Below are 12,752 nucleotides of genomic sequence, written 5' to 3' on the forward strand. Positions count from 1 at the left end.
TTATAAGGGTGGAGTTCACAATCTTGAAGTGAATCCAGAGTGCCTAACCAAAGAGGAGCAAGGGCTTTACAGCATTTATGCCACTAGCAATCACTCAAATGACGCAGACTTTTGTACAATGTTGTTGGTAAATAAACAGCAAATTGCTACGACCATGGATTGCTCCATCATGAATAGAGAAATGTATGGGAGCAAAGTCAGTGATGTACCTCTAACTGAGAGCACAGCTCAATTGAAAACCTACTCTGGTGAGGTGTTAGCAATGTGTTGGCAAATGGAGTGTAATGTGCAACATAAGGGCAGGCCCCTCAAGATACCTGTTTTTTATTCATTATTTCATGGGAGGCGGGCATCACTGGCAAGGCCAGCATTTATTGCCCAATCCTAATTGCCCTTGACAACTGAATTGCTTGCTAGGTCATTTCAGAGGACAGGTGAGAGTAAACCACATTGTTGTGGGCCAGCATCACATACAGGCCAGACCAGGTAAGCACAGCAGATTGCCTTCTGTAAAGGGTATGAGTGAACCAGATGGGTTTTAATGAAAATCAATTATAGTTGCATGGCACCACTACTCAGATTTTATATTATTCATTAATGAATTGAATCTGAATTCCACCAGCTGCCATGGTGGGATTTAAACCCATATCCCCAGGGCATTAGTCTGAGTCGTGAGATTATCAGTTCAGTGACATTACTGCTATGCCAGCCTCTGCCCTACAAGGTAGTGAGATATGTCAACAAACCAATAATAATGGGGAAAGACTGGCTTTGAAAGCTGAAGTTAGACTGGAAGCATGTTTTTTCATGTGGTGTACCTTGGCCTGAAAATCAATGAAAAGAACTCCAGCCAGTGAAAGAGAAGGCAGAGGCTATGGTCAAAGCCCCAAAGACAAAAAGATGTGTCTGAGCTTAGATCTTTTCTCGGCATGGTCCAATACTACTCACAATTTCTGCCTGAGCATGCAATGGTGTTAGCTCCACTACATAAGTTGTTGAAGAAAGATGTGAAATGGAAATGGTCTAAAACACAAGATGCTAATGATGCATGTAAGAGAAGCTCGATCAGTGACACACTACACATTCATTACCACACAAATGGTGAACTGAAGCTAGCTTCAAAATATGGAGTTGGAGCAGTAATCAGTCATGTTGTGGATCATGGCCGCTGCAAAGGCTCAATGGGGAAAGAACACTGTGTAAGGTCTTCCCACCAGAGTGAACTAAAGGGCTGGACCCATGGGAAACCCCTCTGGCTGTCTACACCAACATGGGTCTGCTGTAAAATGTACATGGCATGTAAAATGGAATGGAAGGGTTGTGAGGCAACTCACTCCTGTCTCGAAGAAAACTGATTTCCTTTGCGCTTTTGCAATGTCAACTTGGTGCTGTTTTGGACTGTTTTGTAAAGCTTTTTTTAAACAGATTTTTATGAATGGAGTATACTTTTGGGAAAAAGTGTCTGGCAGAGGTGAAGGATGCAAGGGACCTGGCAAAGGCAGAGCAAAGCGGCACCGCACAGTGCTTCGTGATAATATCCAGGGCATCACCAAACCAGCAATCCTCCGCCTGGCTCGCCGTGGCAGGGTCAAGCGGATCTCGGGTTTGATCTATGAGGAGACTCGCGGGGTGTTGAAAGGTTTCCTGGAGAATGTGCTCAGGGATGCGGTCACCTACACTGAGCACGCCAAGCGCAAGACGGTCACTGCCATGGATGTGGTGTACGCTCTGAAACGGCAGGGCCGCACTCTCTGCGGATTCGGCGGCTGAGAAACCAGCCCCTTTCCCACAAACACAAAACAAAGGCTCTTCCAAGAGCCACCCACCGCCTCACAGAGAGAGCAGTGACCTGGAAACGTGAGATGGGATAGGCTGTTCAGAACTGACTGGAATAAATCTGTGCTGTGTTCGGGTATAAAACTGGAATCCCCGAGTTTGATATTTCATTTGCAGCAAGGATGTGCAGTGGATTTGATTTTCTAAACGGGCTGTGTAAACAGTGCCCGAGGCTCTACACTTAGTTATTTCCCCAGTCGACACATGCCCTCAGTGAAAAGCCACATCACTCCTCCAGAATCACTCATTGTTTTCAAAGAATTTCAAAATGATTTCGCTGCAATGAGGGAATCCGGGAGTTTTGCAGCAGCCGTTAAATCGGTCACTGGAACCAGACCCACTTGTGATGTTATTTCCCCCGAGACGGTGTTTCCTGCACTGAAACTGACAGGGTTTGTGAAACTGACCAATTTCCAAAATATACTTTATTCATAAAAATCTGTAAAAATTGCATTGCCAAACAGTTTCAAACAGCACCAAAAAATACAAACATTGCAAGGGAGATCAGTTTCCTTCAACACAATCATGAGTTGCTTCACAACCCTTCCATTTCACATTTGTCATGCCAATTACAGTTTTACATTTACAGCAAATGAAAATTATCCCGACACAGTTCGAGGGGTTTCCCATGGATCCAGCCCCTCAGTTCAGCCTGGTGGGGTGACCTTACACAGTGGTCTTTCCTCATTGAGCCTTTGCTGCGGCTACCCCAAGCTTTAGTGCATCCCTCAGCACGTAGTCCTGGTCCTTGGAATGTGCCAGTCTGCAACTCCTTGCGCTGGAAGACAACAAGTTTCGGGCAGACCAAAGGGCGTCTTTGACCGAATTGATAGTCCTCCAACAGCAGTTGATGTCTGTCTCGGTGTGTGTCCCTGGGAACAGCCCGTAGAGCACAGACCCCTGTGTTACAGAGCTGCTAGGGATAAACCTCGACATAAACCAATGCATCTCTTTCCACACCTGCTTTGCAAAGACATATTCCAGGAGGAAGTGGGCAACCGTCTCTTCCCCACCACAGCCACCGTGGGGGCATTGCGCGGAGGGGGCGAGTCTTCGGGCGTGCAGGAAGGATCTGACGGGGAGGCTCTTCTCACCACCAGCCAAACTACATCTTGGTGCTTGTTTGAAAGTTCTGGTGATGAGGCATTCTGCCAAATGACTTTGGTGGTCTGCTCGGGGAACCATCCGACAGGATACCCCATCTCCTTTTCCCGTAGGGCCTTGAGAACATTCCGTGCAGACCACTGCCTGAAGGATCAGTGGTCAAAGGTGTTTTCCCGCAGCAACTGCTCCACGAAGGATAGGTGGTACAGCACGGTCCAACTACATGGAGCGTTCCGCGGCAATGTGACCAGGCCCATCCTTCGCAACACTGGGGACAGATAGAACCTCAGCACGTAGTGACACTTGCAGTTTGCATACTGGAGGTCTACACACAGCTTGATGCAGCCGCACACGAAGGTGGTCATCAGGATGAGGGCCACGTTGGGTACATTTTTCCCGCCCTTGACCAGAGATTTGAACATCGTGTCCCTCTGGACCCAGTCCATTTTAGATCCCCAGATGAAGCGGAAAATGGCTCGGGTGACCACCACACTTGAGTGCCTCTGCTGCCTGGGATTGTCACCCCCTCTCATGCTCGCATCCTTCCTAATAGACTCAGCAAAGGGTTCAACACAGCAAACAAACAAGACAGGGGAGAGAGGACAGCCCTGTCTGACTCCAGATTGGATCAGGAAACTTTCCGATTCCCACCCATTGATTGAGACTGCGCTACTGATGTTCGTGTAGAGCAGTTTGATCCAATTGCAGATTCCCTCCCTAAACCCCATTTTGGAAAGAACGTCCATCATGTAGGTGTGCGATTTCCTGTCAAAAGCCTTCTCCTGGTCCAGGCTGATGAGGCAGGTGTCCACCCTCCTGTCCCGTACATAGGCGATCGTATCCCTGAGTAGCACGAGACTATCAGAGATCTTCCTGCCGGGTACAGTACAGGTCTGGTCAGGGTGAATCACCAACTCCAGAGCAGACTTGACTCGACTGGCTATGACTTTGGACAGAGTTTCAGCTCAGGCATTCAGGGACCTGTAATTCACACAGTTTGAGCCCACGCTTACCCGAACCCACTTCTGATTGGTCACCCTCTTCTTATTCACATGTCTTAACCAATCGCAGAGCCTTGAATTAGAAAATGCAGCCAAGCATTGGCTTAAATTGTCGACCTGACAGAATATATAAAATCGAAAAAGCCTCCAATTTCAGTGCAGTAAAGAAGCGAATTCCTAGAAAATCTATGTCCAGTAGCTTGGGGTCCAGGCAACTGAAGGCAGGACCGCCAGTGGTGGAGCTTCTCAGCCTTTTGGCTAAGATCAAGTGTAGTATCTGTTCTTCTCAGTACTTACTTGGCAGAGGAGAAACTATGATCAGTGGCATTTGATCCTGGGTAGGCTTTGAGTAAAATGGCTATAACCAATCTTTGAGCTTCAGGCCAGGGAGTGCGGAACACCATTCGGGTGGTGGTGAAGGACAAGGAAGGAGATGCACTGGTCGATCGCACCTTCTTCATCAAGAAAATCCTCATCGATTGCTGTGGATTTCAAGCTATGGACATCTTCTGCCTGCAGGATTTCCCCAGCAGTGGGTATATCGACATGACATTCAAGAATGTGGCGGGATGCATCAAGTTCCTGAAGGCGTTCAAGGAGAAAGGGGACCGGGCGCCGCTGTCGATCCTCACAGTGGAGCCGCTCTTCACGCTTCCGTCACAACGTGACCGGGTGGTGACAATTCACCTCTACAACCCCCATGTTCCGGTGGTGGATGTACTCACCTTTCTCGCCAGGTACGTCGAGGTGGCCAGCACTGATGTCAAAGACCCCTTTGGTATTTGGACAAATAAGCGGCAAGTCAAGGTGACCTTGAAGGTCGATGCCAATGGAGCCATCATCCACCCTCCCTCCAGCTTCGCTGTCAGGGGAAGTCGAGGCTTCTTGGTCTACGCTGGGCAGCCCAAAGTTTGTAGCACCTGTGGCAAATCTGGTCACGTGGCAGCTAACTGCAGCACGGTTGTCTGCAAGAACTGCAAGAAGGAAGGCCATCAGACCAAGGACTGTAAGCAGAGTAAGTGTTGCAACCTGTGCGGTGCGGCAGGCCATCTCTACAAAACCTGCCCCAAACGCTGCCTCAGTTATGCTCAGGCGGCAAGGTCCAAGGAAAGGCCGGGAGAAGGTTCGACGAAGGCGTCCGGTGTTGGAAAGGAGACAAGCAACCTTCTCTGCAGTGAGGAACTTCTACCTGAGAAGGAGAAGAAAGGGAAGGCAACTGAAACCAGCAACCCGGCACCTACCCTGCACCCGGAAACCCCTCCTCCACAGACAGAATCAATGGAGGAGGAGGCAGCAGATGGACAAACAGGTCAGTGGCAGTTTGTCCAAAGGAAAACCACAAAGAAAAGACCTCCAAAAGCGGAACAGGCCACCATCCAAACCAGTGGCAAGAGGAGGCTACCGTCTGAGACAGACTACAGCAGCTCCTCTTCACTGGATGAGGAAGTGCCAGAGCGACAGCACCTTCAAAAGAAGCGGCAGAACTCAAAAGGAGCTGGAAGATAAAGCCCCCCAGCCCCCGGGCACTGGAAGCTGTGATGGGCCTGTCAAGCCCCAAACCCAAAGGGCCACACCTAGCGACATGGCCAACACATCCCAGCTCTGGGACACTGAGAGCAAAGACACATCTGGCGCACTTCAGCTCTGGGAAGCCGGCAGCAGTGATGTTTTCGAGGAGGAACAGAGGGGAACAGCAGAGAACAGCCCAATCCCTGCTGCCAACAAGACCCCCGCCCCCCCACCGATGTCACCTCAGTGGAAGAAACCCTGCATGAAAAACCAGGAGGGGTTTCTGAGCCCAACGAGTGTGAAACAGCTTGCGTACACTATGGGTATACAGGAACATCCTGAAGGACTGGGACCAGCAAGGACAAATGGTATGGGAAGCAACAACTAACTTTAAAAAAATGGGTATAAGGATTGCTTCAATTAGTGTGCGTAGCATTAAATCTACTATGCGATGGATTACCTCGCCAAGGTCAAAGCCGACCCCCTGTTTCTGCAGGAGTGTGGAATACCACATCTCAGCACCGACAGGCAGTGGTCGCAATGGTGGTCCCACGGGCCATCGATCTGGTCAGGGGGTAATGATTGCCATTCCTCCGGCCTGGGTCTTCTGCTGCGGGGAGGTGACTTCACCATCTCCGAAGTTAAGGAGGTGGTGGGCAGTCGCCTCCTCATCGCAGATGTAATGTACAACAATGCTTCGCTCTGGTTGATCAGCATGTACCCCCCGTTTCAATGCAGCGAACGGTTGACCGTCTTTAGAATTAGAATTAGAATTAGAACTAGAACATTACAGCGCAGTACAGGCCCTTCGGCCCTCGATGTTGCGCCGACCATCTGACCTACACTATTCCATTTTCATCCATATGTCTATCCAATGACCACTTAAATGCCCTTAAAGTTGGCGAGTCTACTACTGTTGCAGACAGGGCGTTCCACGCCCCTACTACTCTCTGCGTAAAGAAACTACCTCTGACATCTGTCCGATATCATTCACCCCTCAACTTAAAGCTATGTCCCCTCGTGTTTGCCATCATCATCCGAGGAAAAAGACTCTCAATATCCACCCGATCTAACCCTCTGATTATCTTGTATGTCTCTATTAAGTCACCTCTCCTCCTCCTTCTCTCTAACGAAAACAACCCCAAGTCCCTCAGCCTTTCCTCGTAAGACCTTCCTTCCATACCAGGCAACATCCTAGTAAATCTCCTCTGCACCCTTTCCAAAGCTTCCACATCCTTCCTATAATGCGGTGACCAGAACTGCACGCAATACTCAAGGTGCGGCCTCACCAGAATTTTGTACAGCTGCATCATGACCTCGTGGCTCCGAAACTCGATCCCCCTACTAATAAAAGCTAACAAACCATATGCCTTCTTAACAGCCCTATTAACCTGGGTAGCAACTTTCAGGGATTTATGTACCTGGACACCAAGATCTCTCTGTTCATCTACACTACCAAGAATCTTCCCATTAGCCCAGTACTCTGCATTGCTGTTACTTCTTCCAAAGTGAATCACCTCACACTTCTCCGCATTAAACTCCATTTGCCATCTCTCAGCCCAGCTCTGCAGCCTATCTATGTCCCTCTGTACCCTACAACACCCTTCGACACTATCCACAACTCCACCGACCTTCGTGTCATCCGCAAATTTACTAACCCACCCTTCTACACCCTCATCCAGGTCATTTATAAAAATGACAAACAGCAGTGGCCCCAAAACAGAACCTTGCGGTACACCACTAGTAACTAAACTCCAGGATGAACATTTGCCATCAACCATTGCTGCTGGCAACGTGCAGGCCAGTCATCGTAGGCGGTGACTTCAACTGCATCATCGATGCAGCTGGGCGATCTGGCAGAGACGACAGCAAACTGGACGCTATGTCCAGATTCCTAAGAGAAACAGTAAAAGATGCAAAACTGCACGACGTATTCAGCAAACCTGCAGACGGAGTGCAGCGTAGATAGACATGGTCAAGATTGGACGGGTCTGCCCATTCCAGGATTGACTTCCTGTTTGTGGCCCATGCCGTCACGGTCAGATCCATTGACGTCAAGCCGGTGTTCTTGTCCAACCACTGCCTCGTAATGGCCGACTGTCACTTACAGGACGACGAGTGGGTTGGCAGAGGGACGTGGAAGCTCAATGCTACACTGCTAACCCCAGAGAACGTTGAGGAACTTAAAAGGGATTACAAAGGTTGGAGAACCGTGAAACCCCTCCTCAGTCTCCAGTTCACAGGTGGGACGCGATCAAGGAGAACATCAAGAGGTTCTTTCTCCTCAAAAGGTGTTCAGAGGGCGAGAGAGAGACAGAGGGAAATGTCCTGACTCCAGAAAAGTATGCAAAATCTGCTCCGGCTACAGTCGATGGGGGTTGAGGTCAAGGAGGACATCCAAGAGGTGAAGAGAAAGCAGGCCTCGCTCTTTGCCACGGAGACCTCCAATATCATCTTCCGGTCCAGAGTCCACCCCATTGAGCAGGATGAGATGTGCTTGCATTACTTCTTCCAAAAGGTACACAGAGAGAGCTCTGTTATCAGCAGCCAGAAGGAAGAAGATGGCTCGGTAACATCTTCGCAGTCCGACATACTAAGGATCAGCAAATCCTTTTATGCTGGGCTGTATGACGCAAAGCCCACAGACAGAAGAGCCTCCCAGTCCTTCCTGTCATCTATCACAGAGGTCTTAGATGACAGCAGGAGGGAGAGACTGGACAAGCCGCTAACTCGGGATGAGCTGACAAAGGCCGTCAAGTCCTTCGAGACGAATAAAACTCCCGGAAGCGATGGCTTACCGGTTGAGCTGTATTGTTTCCTGTGGGCCTGGGTTTGCCTGGACCAGCTGGAAGTAGATGAGAGTATGCTCCTGGCCGGCAGCATATCAGAATCCATGAGGAAAGGCATCATCACCCTCATTGACAAGCGGAACGGGGAGAGGGCAGAAATTGGAAATTGGCAGCCCATCTCACTGCTGAATGTTGACGACAAGATTCTGTCCAAAGTCATAGCCAGTCGAATCAAGTCTGCTCTGGAGTTGGTGATCCACCCTGATCAGACCTGTACTGCACCTGGCAGGAAGATCTCCGATAGTCTCGCACTACTCAGGGATACAATCGCCTATGTACGGGACAGGAGGGTGGACACCTGCCTCATCTGCCTGGACCCGGAGAAGGTTTTTGACAGAATATCACACACATACATGATGGACGTGTTTCCAAAATGGCGTTTGCGGAGGGAATCTGCAATTGGATCAAACTGCCCTACACAAACATCAGTGGCGCAGTCTCAATCAATGGGTGGGAATCGGAAAGTTTCCCGATCCAATCTGGAGACAGACAGGGCTATCCTCTCTCCCCTGTCTTGTTTGTTTGCTGTATTGAACCATTTGCTGAGTCTATTAGGAAGAATGTGAGCAGAAGAGGAGTGACAATTCCAGGCAGAGGAGGCACTCAGGTGAAAACCTCCCTCTACATGGATGACGTCACGGTCTTCTGCTCGGACCCGCTGTCTGTGTGCAGACTGATGAGCATCTGCGACCAGTTGAAACTGACCTCGGGAGCCAAAGTTAACCACGGCAAGAGAGAGGCCATTTTCTTTGGGAACAGGGCTTACCGATCCTTTGTCCCCTTCACCGTCAGCTCAGACTACCTGAAGGTGCTGGGAATATGGTTCAGAAGGGCCGGGGTGTGCACCAAAATCTGGGAAGAGCGAGCAGCCAAGGTACAACACAAGCTGAGCATGTGGGAGAAGCGATCTCTCTCCAATGTGGGTAAGAACCTGGTCATCAGGTGCAAGGCGCTCACGTTGTTGCTGTTCATGGCGCAGGTCTGGCCCATACCCCACTCCGGCGCAGTGGCGGTCACCCGAGCCATTTTCCGCTTCATCTGGGGATCCAAAATGGACCGGGTCCGGAGGGACACGATGCTCAAACCTCTGGATAAGGGTGGGAAAAATTTACCCAACATCACCCTCATCCTGATGACTACCTTCGTGTGTGGCTGCATCAAGCTGTGTGCAGACGCAAACTCCAAGTGTCACCACGTGCTGAGGTTCTATCTGTCCCCGGTGTTGCGAAGCCTTGTCACATTGCCGCGGAATGCTCCATCCAATTGGACTGTGCCGTTCCACCTATCCTTCGTCGAGCAGTTTCTGCGGAAAAACACCTTTGACCACCGGTCCATCAGCCAGTGGTCTGCACAGAATGTCCTCAAGGCCCTACAGGAAAAGGAGATGGCGGATCCTCTTCCCCAAGCAGACCACCGAAGTCATTTGGTGGAATGCCTCATCACCAGAACCTTCAAACAAGCACCAAGATGAAGCTTGGCTGGTGGTGAGAATAGCCCTCCCAGTCAGATCCTTCCTTCACACCCGAAGTCTCACCCCCTCTGCACAACACCCTCGAGGTGACTGTGGTGGGGAAGAGATGGTTGCCCACCTCCTTCTGGAATGTCTCTTTGCAAAGCAGGTGTGGAAAGAGATGCAGTGGTTTTTGTCGAACTTCATCTCAAGCAGCTCTGCAACACAGGAGTCTGTGCTCTACGGGCTGTTCCCAGGGACGCACACTGAGATAAACATCAACTGCTGCTGGAGGACTATCAATTCGGTGAAAGACACCCGTTGTTCTGCCCGAAACTTGCTGGTCTTCCAGCACAAAGAGTTGTCCACGACCGAATGTTGCAGACTGGCACATTCCAAGGTCCAGGACTATGTGCTGAGGGACGCACTAAAGCTTGGGGCAGCCGCAGCAAATGTTCAATGGGAAAAGACCACTGTGTAAGGTCCCCCCACCAAGTTGAACGGATGGGCTGGGTGGATGGAAAACCCCTCGAAATGTATCAGGAAAATTTTCGTTTGCTGTAAAATGTATATGGCATGGAAAATTAAATGGAAGGGTTGTGAGGCAGCTCACTCCTGCAATGAAGGAAACTGACCTCCTTTGCACTGTTTGTAATTTTCGACTTGGTGCTGTTTAGAACTGTTTTGTCATGTACATTTTACAGATTTTTATGAATAATGCATATTTTGGAAATAATAAAAAAAAGTCCAGTAACAATTTAAAAACCTGTTTCCATATTCCACTTTTACTGTCACAAATTCCGGGCGCTATTTCACAAGCAGATTTAATTTGTCAATTGTTGTCAACTGTTCGAACTGGCGGTAAACAACTCTATTCAGCAATCTATAATGGGACAAGTAACTCAAACTCCGTGTGGAACAAAGAACGAAGAACAAAGAAAATTACAGAACAGGAACAGGCCCTTTGGCCCTCCAAGCCTGCGCCGATCCAGATCCTCTTTCTTAACATGTCGCCTATTTTCTAAGGGTCTGTATCTCTTTGCTTCCTGCCCATTCATGTATCTGTCTAGATACGTCTTAAAAGACACTATCGTGCCCGCGTCTACCACCTCCGCTGGCAACGCTTTCCAGGCACCCACCACCCTTTGCATAAAGAACTTTCCACGCATATCCCCCCTAAAATTTTCCCCTCTCACTTTGAACTCGTGACCCCGAGTAATTGAATCCCCCACTCTGGGAAAAAGCTTCTTGCTATCCACCCTGTCTATACCTGTCACGATTTTGTACACCTCAATCAGGTCCCCCCTCAACCTCCGTCTTTCGAATGAAAATAATCCTAATCTACTCAACCTCTCTTCATAGCTAGCGCCCTCCATACCAGGCAACATCCTGGTGAACCTCCTCTGCACCCTCTCCAAAGCACCTACATCCTTTGGAAGTAATAAATTATGGACAATTGGTAATTCCCCTTCACACAGGCTTCAGGGAGACAGTGAGACGTCACTGAAATAGTTGCTTAAACATTTTAAATAGTTGCCATTCCTGTTACAAATGTTTTGGAATTAGACAGTAATCAGCCCTTTCACAGAGACTGTGGGTGGCTCTGAAAAGAGCCTTTGGTTTATTAGATGACATTTTGGCCGCTTTACTTTTTCTGGGAGCTCTGAGCGCTGGTTTTTTTGGGCAGCAGCACGGCCTGGATATTAGCCAGCACCCCGCCCTGTGCAATGGTCACCCCTCCCAGCAGCTTGTTGAGCTCCGCGTTGTCGCGGACGGCCAGTTGCAGGTGTCGGGGGATCATGCGGATCTTCTTGTTGTCCCGGGCCGCGTTACCGGCCAACTCGAGGATTTCAGTGGTTAGATACTCGAGCACAGCAGCCAGCACCCATAGGCTCAGCATAGTTGCCCTTTCTCAGGAGCCTGTGTACACGGCCCACTGGGAACTCAAGTCCAGCCCGGGAGGAGCGAGACTTGGCCTTGGACTGAGCTTTCCCACTGGTCTTTCCTCTTCCTGACTTTTTTATTTCCAAAATATACTTTATTCATAATAATCTGTAAGAAAAAACAATACAGAACAGTTCCAAACATCATCGAGTCAGACAATACAAAGAGTGCAAAGGAGATCAGTTTCCTTCAATACAGGAGTGAATTGCCTCACAACCCTTCCATTTCATTTTACGTACCATGTACATTTTACAGCAAACAAATATTTTCCCGATAAAGTTCGAGGGGTTTTCTATGGATCCAGCCCCTCAGTTCAGCTTGGTGGGGGGACCTTACACAGTGGTGTTTCCCCATTGAGCCTTTGCTGCGGCTGCCCCAAGCTTTAGTACGTCCCTCAGCACGTAGTCTTGGACCTTGGAATGTGCCAGTCTGCAACATTCGGTCGTGGACAACTCTTTGTGCTGGAAGACCAGCAAGTTTCGGGAGGCAGACCAAATTGATAGTCCTCCAGCAGCAGTTGATGTTTATCTCTGTGTGTGTCCCTGGGAACAGCCAATACAGCACATACTCCTGTGTTACAGAGCTGCTTGGGATGAACCTCGACAAAAACCACTGCATCTCTTTTCACACCTGCTTTGCAAAGACACATTCCAGAAGGAGGTGGGCAACCATCTCTTCCCCACCGCAGCCACCTCAAGGGCATTGTGCGGAGAGTGTGAGACTTCGGGCGTGCAGGAAGGATCTGACGGGGAGGGCTCTTCTCACCACCAGCCAAGCTACACCTTGGTGCTTGTTTGAAAGTTCTGGTGATGAGGCATTCTGTCTAATGACTTTGGCAGTCTGCTTGGGGAACCATCCAACAGGATCCACCATCTCCTTTTCCCGTCGGGCCTTGTGGACATTCCGTGCAGACCACTGCCTGATGGGTTGGTGGTCAAAGGTGTTTTTCTGCAGAAATTTTCCCACGATGGATAGGTGGTACGGCACGGCCCAACTGGATGGAGCGTTCCGCGGCAATGTGACGAAGTCCATCCTTCTCAACATCGGGTACAGATAGAA

The 12,752-nt window shown here is 49.6% G+C and overlaps 1 pseudogene; it reads left to right on the forward strand.

Annotated features, from left to right (window-relative positions):
* Positions 1-4,179: 4,179 nt before the first annotated feature.
* Positions 4,180-4,314, forward strand: LOC137365030 (U2 spliceosomal RNA; annotated as a pseudogene).
* Positions 4,315-12,752: the final 8,438 nt, after the last annotated feature.

This window comes from Heterodontus francisci, unplaced genomic scaffold (assembly GCF_036365525.1).
Source record: "Heterodontus francisci isolate sHetFra1 unplaced genomic scaffold, sHetFra1.hap1 HAP1_SCAFFOLD_43, whole genome shotgun sequence".
Classification (NCBI taxonomy): domain Eukaryota; kingdom Metazoa; phylum Chordata; class Chondrichthyes; order Heterodontiformes; family Heterodontidae; genus Heterodontus; species Heterodontus francisci.